The following is an 8,465-nucleotide window of genomic DNA, read 5'->3' as shown; positions in this document are numbered from 1 at the left end:
ACCGCGTCTATGTGCGCATCTAACCTAAGAAAATATGGGTCCGTCTAACATCCCATTTATTAGCACGTCTATTTGCGTGTGTATTAGCGCGTTTATTTGCGCGTTTACACTGAGAATCAGACGCGCATTTAGACATGTAAATAGACGCAAACCAGAGAATACAGAAAGTGAGATTTTGGTGTACATCATTGCTTTCCAAACATTGCCCATGATTACCAAAGCACATAATTTTTTGCAAGCCCACATATACAAGAATTAAGTGAGATGAGGAGAATGAGACAATATGTAAAATAGTTTTGCCAATATCAATTATGGGGCTACGGTTCAATCTCATCCTCAATGAGATCAACCTTGTCAAACTATCTACTTCAAAATCCAAACAAGTGTTTAGATCTACAAATACATTCAACCCACTACTACTTGTGCCACTCATGTGCTCATCGAAATCAGCATCTCGAATGGTAGGCTCGTCTTCACGGGTAATGGCCTCACTATCTGTATCTCCTATCTCATGATCATCCTCCTCTCTTGTATCACGGTCATCATCACGTCCATGGCCATGATCATCCTCCATACGCTCCATATTAGTAAATGTACTATACATCACTTTGGAACATGGCATAATAGGTATGACATGCCACCATCTATTATTATCCACCATTGGTTGATAGACAACCTAATTTAAACACAAATACAATCATGTTACTTTTCTTGCATCAAATATTTAAAAGCGAGTATTTTTATATGTGTGCATAGTACCTGTTCACATTGTTGCGGTAGTACTAGTGTGTCCTTCCTACTTTGCCAAAACTTTGTGGAGTCAATAGCTACAAAGCCACTTGCATGGCGTTTGATTGTTGCATTAGGGCCTCTTTCCACCACGTCCTTAAACCACTTTACATCCAAAACATACACAAAGAAGCGTCGAAAGTCAAGCATAATAATATCTTGGATTATGCCACAATAATCATCCATGGCTCCATTGGCTCCCTCAAAGCTAGCAATGACACCGCAATCTTGTGTGTTTCTCTTATCATCAATCCGTTGTGTTCGAAAATGCTTGCCCTCACACCATATAGCATTGAACATAGTGCACTACACCAAGAAAAAATCAATTAAATAAGCAATCTAAATTATTGAAAGCTCCTAACTTATGCATAACATTCTATATACCGACCTTGCTCATGCATCCCCTAGCATACTCCCATTCTTCCATTGTGATATGCATCCCCTCGTCTTTCTCTGCTTTCTCCATTTCATCAAGTAGCCAATCCACATGAATATCCTTTGGAAGTGCTCTTAGATGCTGAGTGTATGGCACACGAGATCCGTGGTGTGTACGAAAGAGGGCCCTTTCTTCTTGTCTTCTTGCCTTTGTATCCTCATATCTTGTCACCCATCTTTTCATCACATCACTATTAAGCACGTAAAAGAGGTTGATACTATTATGCAATTCTGTGTCTATTACTTTGTTGCGTCCTTTCCTTTGAGGCACGATAAAGGTCATCCTTAGGTCTTCATCATCTCTCCATAGTCGTGGGAGAGAGCTATCCACATCAACAAGAAACTCAGAAATATATACAAGTGACTCTTGTACCAACCAACCCTCGGCCATGCTAGCTTCGGGTCTTGCATTTTGTCTCACGAAGCCCTTCAAGGTCTTCATGAAGCGCTCGAGGAAGAACAACCATCGTGCATGTATAGTACCGCATATAGCAATCTCATCCACCAAATGCACTATGAGATGTAGTTGGCTTGTGAGAATAGAACGTGGAAATGTCTCCTCCACTAAACAAACCGCCTCCACTGACATAACTCGAGCATTCTTAAGCATGGTGGGATCTATTTCCTTTGAGCTCACATACCTCACAAGCTCGCCCATCTTGTAAATACAATCTTTCACATCCTTCGATGCACTACGTGAAATGCTAGTAGGTAGTATGAACTGAACCCGCGAGGAGGTGGTTGATTAGTTGCTTATAGCTATTCACTCACAAATTTGAAAGGAAAAAGATATTATGCACATAAAATACTTACTTGGAGCATCTTGTGCCAATCATGAGATTTCAAGCCATATAATTGCTCTACACCTCTTTTCTTGCTCTTTGTAAAGGCTCCCTTCAAACACCTCATGCATCCAGTGGGAGTACGAATTGTAGCAATAGCGTGCTTCACCATCGCCATCTCTAGCTTTGATAACATCCACGGTGCATGAGGTAAAGAAACACGCCCATTTGGTCTCTCTTGAAGCCAAGCTTCATGCATCCTCCCTGTGGTACGTAGATCCTCCCTTATGCCTGCCGAATCTCGTGTCCCATTCAAATGCTCCCAAATGGTAGATGCCACATTCTTGAAGATATGCATGGGATCAAGCAGGTGATTGATCTTGAGGTGGGACCAATATGGTAAACGATAAAAGATGGAGTATCTAAACAAAATAAAGTGTTAGCGTGTAATCTTTACTTTCAGCCAATATAGCCAATCTTTACTTCCAGCCAATAGTTACAAACCCTTACCGGCTCATGCCAAGTGGTGGAGGAGTCGTGGAACCGTCCCAAATTCTCATCCAATCTCCCGCGGTGAGTGATTGTGGGAGGACTTCATTCCAAGGGGCAACATATCTAGGATGATCAGGTGGGAGAAATCGATGGTGATTCTCATAGATGACCTTATTCAATGCGTCTGCCCGTGAGGCAACTAGCAAGGACCACAAATAGGACATGCATGGTAACCCGATGTAGTGAGACCTAAACAATAGATGCAATTAAGAGTGGAAAGTGGGTTTAGGGTGCCACATCCTTTGCCTATTCTTAATTAAAAATGCAATGCTTACCTGAACACTCGCCATAGCCTGGGAAGTCATGCATCGTCCACATCAAGACTGCTTTGCAGTTGAAGTCTCGTGACGAGGGAGGCCTGCTCACATCATGCACCTCGATACCTCTCCAAAGTATCTCTAGCTCATCAATCAAAGGCTCCAAATAAACATCAGGGTTTTTGACTTTATGTTTCCCTGGAATTAGAAGGGACAGCATGACATGTCCTTTCTTAATAGCCATAAAGGGTGGAAGATTGTAATTCACCAATACCACTGGCCATACACTGTAAGATGTGCTTTTGAGACCAAATGGGTTCACACCGTCCATACCCAATCCAAGTCTCAAGCTCCTAGGTTCTTCCTTGAAGCTTGGCCATGAGTCTTCAATATGCTTCCACGCAGAAGAGCCCGCGGGAGTTCTCCACTTGCCATCAGTTGATCGATGGGAGGAATGCCATGACATGAGCTCTGCAATAGATTTGCACATATGTTGGATGCGAGGGATTATGGGAAAATGTCGCAATACCTTACGAGGCACATCCAAGGTTTTGAGATCTGCTCTATATCTTGCCTCTCCACAAGTAGGACACTCTCTTGCATCCTTATGTAGTCCACAAAACAAAACACAATCGTTGACACATGCATGGATGCGCTTGTAATCTAATCCTCCAAGAGAGGTCACATGTTGCCTTGCCATATCTCTTGAGGTCAGTAGTTTATTCTCCCTTGGAAGCATTTTACACAATAGCCTGCACGTGAAGACCATAAATGAGGAAAAGCATTCGAGTAATTGACCCACTAGCATAATTCACCATGTTTGCAAAATCGACTTTAAAGCTTACTTGAGTAATGCATTCAAATTTGCATTGCTCCATCCATAGATGGTTTGCAAGTTTAGTAACTCAAGGGAGGCACGTAGAATAGAGAATGTGCACCCCTCAAATAGTGGAGTCGATGCTGCAGTAAAAAGATCATCCTGCTCCATGCTATTATCCATCCCTTGATGGACATATAAATCCCGCACCATATCATCAAACACCTCCTCCTCCACGGCTTCATGAGGTAATGGTGGAATTCTACTATCACCATCACTCCATGCATCCGTAACGGTCCCTCCTGAAGATCCCACCTCATATCGCTAACGCTTCGCCTCCTCACGACGGGCATAGGGTAACATATGCGGGTGTGGCACTGCATCCTGTATCAAATTAAAACGGGATCATAACTCAAACATATGAACACCCATATGTATCTGAATCAACCTTAACTTACAAACCCTTACCCTGTTTACGGTCACATCCCATTCTCCATACTTTGAGATATGATTGAGTGTAATCCTGCGTGCACGATACATGTTTCCTCGACATCGATCACACAGACATTTGATTTTTTGCTCCAACCACATTTCGCGATGGTGGATACGGAGGGATTCATCCTCACTGGAGCTACTTGTTGAAGATGAAGACATCCTACAAACAAATAACCCACCAAATTTGCTCTTCTTCAAATGTTTAATTTAAACTCTGTGGCTCGTCTATAGCCATGTCTATAGTCGCGTCTAATCGCGTCTAACGACGCGTCTAAATGCGTGTCTACTCTGTGTATTTAGACGCACCTCTAGATGTGCTATTAGACGTGACTATAGACATGGCTTTTAAACCTGATTTTCGGCACGCTGCTCACTTTGCTTTTCTTTACAATACTTATACTTCGCGCGGCTTGCTTCCTTCTTTATTAGCAGATCCATAGTTTCGACGCTTAAGAGGGAGGCTCCCATACTTACTTCCAAGCTTACACTCAAGAGAAAGGCACCCACACTTACTTCTAAGCTTAAAGGAGAGGAGGACGAACAAGGAGGAGAAGCAACTTTGAAAAAGAGAGAAGAACCTTCCATACCTTTATCCAAGTAAGTCTTTTTGCAGTTGATCTTGTTTGGAAGTTTGCTCTCTTCAGATTTGTACTTTCTCATATCCAAGAAGCGCATGATCTGGGTATCAATGTCACGTTTTTGTGTCGGGCGCAATGTCCTTTTCTACTTTTTAGAAATCTCGTCTGTCAGAGCACGTCTATAGGCGCGTCTCAGAGCGCATCTAAAAGCGCATCTACAGGCATGTCTAAACACGCGTCTGGCTTGTTACAGACATAGATAGATGCATCTATAGATGCTCTGTTAGACGCTCTGTTAGACGCTCTGTTAGACGCGTCTATAGACGCACAAATCAGACAGGTCTATAGATGCGCTCTGACAGTAAGCCTCTCTTTTCTTCCCCTTTCTTCTCAGCTCATCAGTAATAGATTTTTTTCCTTTTTTCCAGTTCAACATGTGGCCAGGAAGTGTTTCTAACTCACCTGATGCCCGGGAATCTATTTGGAAGGACTTATATAATCTTTTAGGGCACCCTCCTAGTCCTGCGGAGTTATACGGGTATATGACGGGTACTCTAAACACTCCCCAAGAGTCGGCACTACAGACTCCAAGCCACCCCACACCGCCTGAGATCACCCCAGCGGAGTCAGCACAGCCGTCTTATGCCCCTTCCCCCATACCGTCTTATGCCCCTTCCCCCATGCCGTCTTATGTCCCTTCTGCCATCCCGTTTTATGCCCCTTCCCCCATGCCGTCAGGAGGTCCTTCTATCTCAGTGAGCCGTCGACGTACTCCTATGCCGTCGAGACTCGGTTCTCTAGCTACGAGTGGTCAGCGTAGTCCCGTGCAGTCCCCAGCTATGAGTGGCCAGCGTACGAGCTCGACATAATAGGGTAGCAGGCGTAGTAGCAGGGAGAGTGGTGGGGATGCATGGCACAGTGCTTTGGGCCATGTGGCGGTGAGGAGGATGATGATTCAGATGATTTAGACGTGCCTCTGGGTGATAGTATGATTTATTATGACATCACTCAGACAGGAGACATCTTGATGGATGCGCGGGGGAAGGACATCATGGCCTTCATGTGCTTTGTAATTGCTAACAATTACAGGGATTGCTTTATCCACTACAAAGACCATCCAAAGAGGTTGGCTGATGAGACCCTCGCTACTGTTCGCTCTAGGTATCCTAACCCCCCCAATCGCCAGTTCACAGATAAATGGGGGAAGTCAAAGATTGTTACGATACTTAGCAATAAAAGATCTTCACTTAAGTGGCAGGCACTAGCGGAGCTTGCTAGGCTTGAGGCAGGTCAACCACCAAGGGGCCTGCCCCACACCACTCACAAGCGTGAGTGGAAGAAGGCAATGAAGTCAGTGAGGGAGGACCCCAGTCTACAACACGTGGAGGCACAGAGGATCCAGATGGAGGAATATGGAAGCGTGCATTTTGGAGCAGGGGGTGTTGAATCATGGGAGGCCCAATTTGTAAGTATCGATCTCAAATTATATTGCTTATGTAGTTTATTAGGAGGTTGGTTGTTTCTTTGTACTAATCCCTCCGCAAAGTGTGTCGCGGTCATGCAGCTTGAGATCGTGGGTAGATACCCTACTCCAGTGGAGACAGCCTACCACCGCCACCATCGCAGAGGAGATACATGGAGGCACTTCTATGATGATGAGTTGATTACTGAGGAGCAGTATACCCGAGCTATGGAGCGGCCCCCCAGGTATTTGAAAGTAATTAAATAATGCCAAAATTATAAGTAAAGATTTGATTTTTCATACATTGATATATGTTGTCCCTTGTTTACAGGCCCATGCACAAGACGACGAGGAAGACGAGGAAGGAGGCGCAGAAGGGAGCATAGAAGGGAGCATGGAAGGCAGTGAGGATTAGTCATAGAAGTAGTGCTAGCTACTCTTTTTTGTACTTAAAGCCACTGGCTTGGCTTCGTGCCTCTTGTATATAGACTCCTCTTATTTTTTGTACTTAAAGCCACATGACATGGCTTAGCTTCCTTATTTTTTGTACTTGAAGCCACATGACGTGGCTTAGCTTCGTGCTATATGTATATACAAGCACTTTTTGAGCTTTCAATTTTATTGCATTTTGGAGTTGTAATGTTTTATTTGGAATTGTAATTAAAATGCGGTTGGCTGTAAGAATTGAATTACACAATGTGGATATGGGATTCTGTAATTTTTTTTAAAAAAAAAAGCGCGTCTATCAGTGCATTTAAAAATGCATTTATATTCACGTCTATCTATTCGACTTGTGTCTATATGTGTGTCTATAAACGCGTTTATAAGCGTGTCTATTTATGCATCTAACTACGCATCTATATGCGTGTGTGTCTGATATATAGACGTGCAATTAGACGCGGGTCTCCAGACGTGAAAATAGATGCGCAAATAGACGTGCCCGTAAGTTTTTTATTTAGTTCATGAAACACGTCTGTGCGCACGTCTATGGGTGCTTTGTCTTGTTGTGAATCTTTTCCTGCTCCTAGCATACTGTAAGAGCATACATCACTTTTCCAAGCTGTTTTTGCTCTTTTGCAATGTTTGATGAATATCATATGTATCCCTTGATAGCAAGCTACTGGAAATGGCTTATCATGGCACCCTTTAAAATTGGCATCCCCTTTAACATCCTCATCTAGAAGCTCTAAATGTTTCAAGCATCTTGTAAGCGACCATTGTGTAATATTTTAGATCAGAAGTCCAGTATCGAGCATTGCAAATTTATTCTATGTCTATGAGAAATTCTAACCAAATGTGGATGCACAACCTAATGTACACACAAGAGGGTCATTACTCTTTGGGAGTCTACTAGATCTAGATTCCACCATCATGAAAGTTTTCTTTTGGTGATTGCAAAGAATGTGAGGTACACAAATGCCATGTTGCCCATATCTCACCAAAACGATGTTGGTGAAGATATTTAAGAATATGAAAGCAATACATCACCAAGGTGAAGGGGAAAAAGAAACAAACAGAACATCTTATAGTAGACAATGAGATGCTTTGCAATGACATTTTACTATTCATCGAGAGTGTACTCAAAAAATTTCATCAACTACAATTACACGTATTGTTATGAAGTAAGATGAGTGTAAGAGAACACTCAATGGAGAAGAAGCTCACATGGGAATGGAGAGTGGAGGACCATACAAGAAGGATAGAGTCAACAAATAAAGTGTTACTAACTATCACCCTAAAAACATGGAGGGCTAGGATGATCCACACATACAATGGGGGGTGACCACCCACTAAATAGAACCAAATCCCTATCCACAAATCCTATCCATGATCTACACCAACCAATAGAGCTAATGCAGATTTACACCCTCTAGTCACCTTGATGTACTAATCTCAACATTCCCCCTCAATACAAAGGTAGAGTATTGCACTAACATTAGGTGATAAAAGATGGAAAAGACCTTTACCAATATCAACAGGTCTTATTACAAGCTATTGGATATAATGAAGACATGATGTTAGCTAGCAACACACTACATAATGAACATAGTGCATTGATTACAATCTGATTCTATAAGGGTGTCGTTGACCTTCTTAAAATCCTTATACATTTCACCTTGGTTATTCTCAACAATAACCAATGCAAGTCTGTCATCCTTGTTGTTGCTGATGAAATGTGCACACCAATATGAACGTCTGCTCTGCAACAAGCATACATGAGATTTCTCCAAAATAGAAGGAGGGTCTTACAACTTGCCTTTAATGAAGGTCAAGGGCAGTTTCTACTCCTTTTCCAAA

Source organism: Dipteris shenzhenensis, chromosome 28 (genome assembly GCF_047967505.1).
Source record: "Dipteris shenzhenensis isolate YYH24624 ecotype China chromosome 28, Dip_SZ_1.0, whole genome shotgun sequence".
Taxonomy (NCBI): domain Eukaryota; kingdom Viridiplantae; phylum Streptophyta; class Polypodiopsida; order Gleicheniales; family Dipteridaceae; genus Dipteris; species Dipteris shenzhenensis.
The sequence above is the reverse complement of the archived record's forward strand: the minus strand, read 5'-3'. Positions refer to the sequence as shown.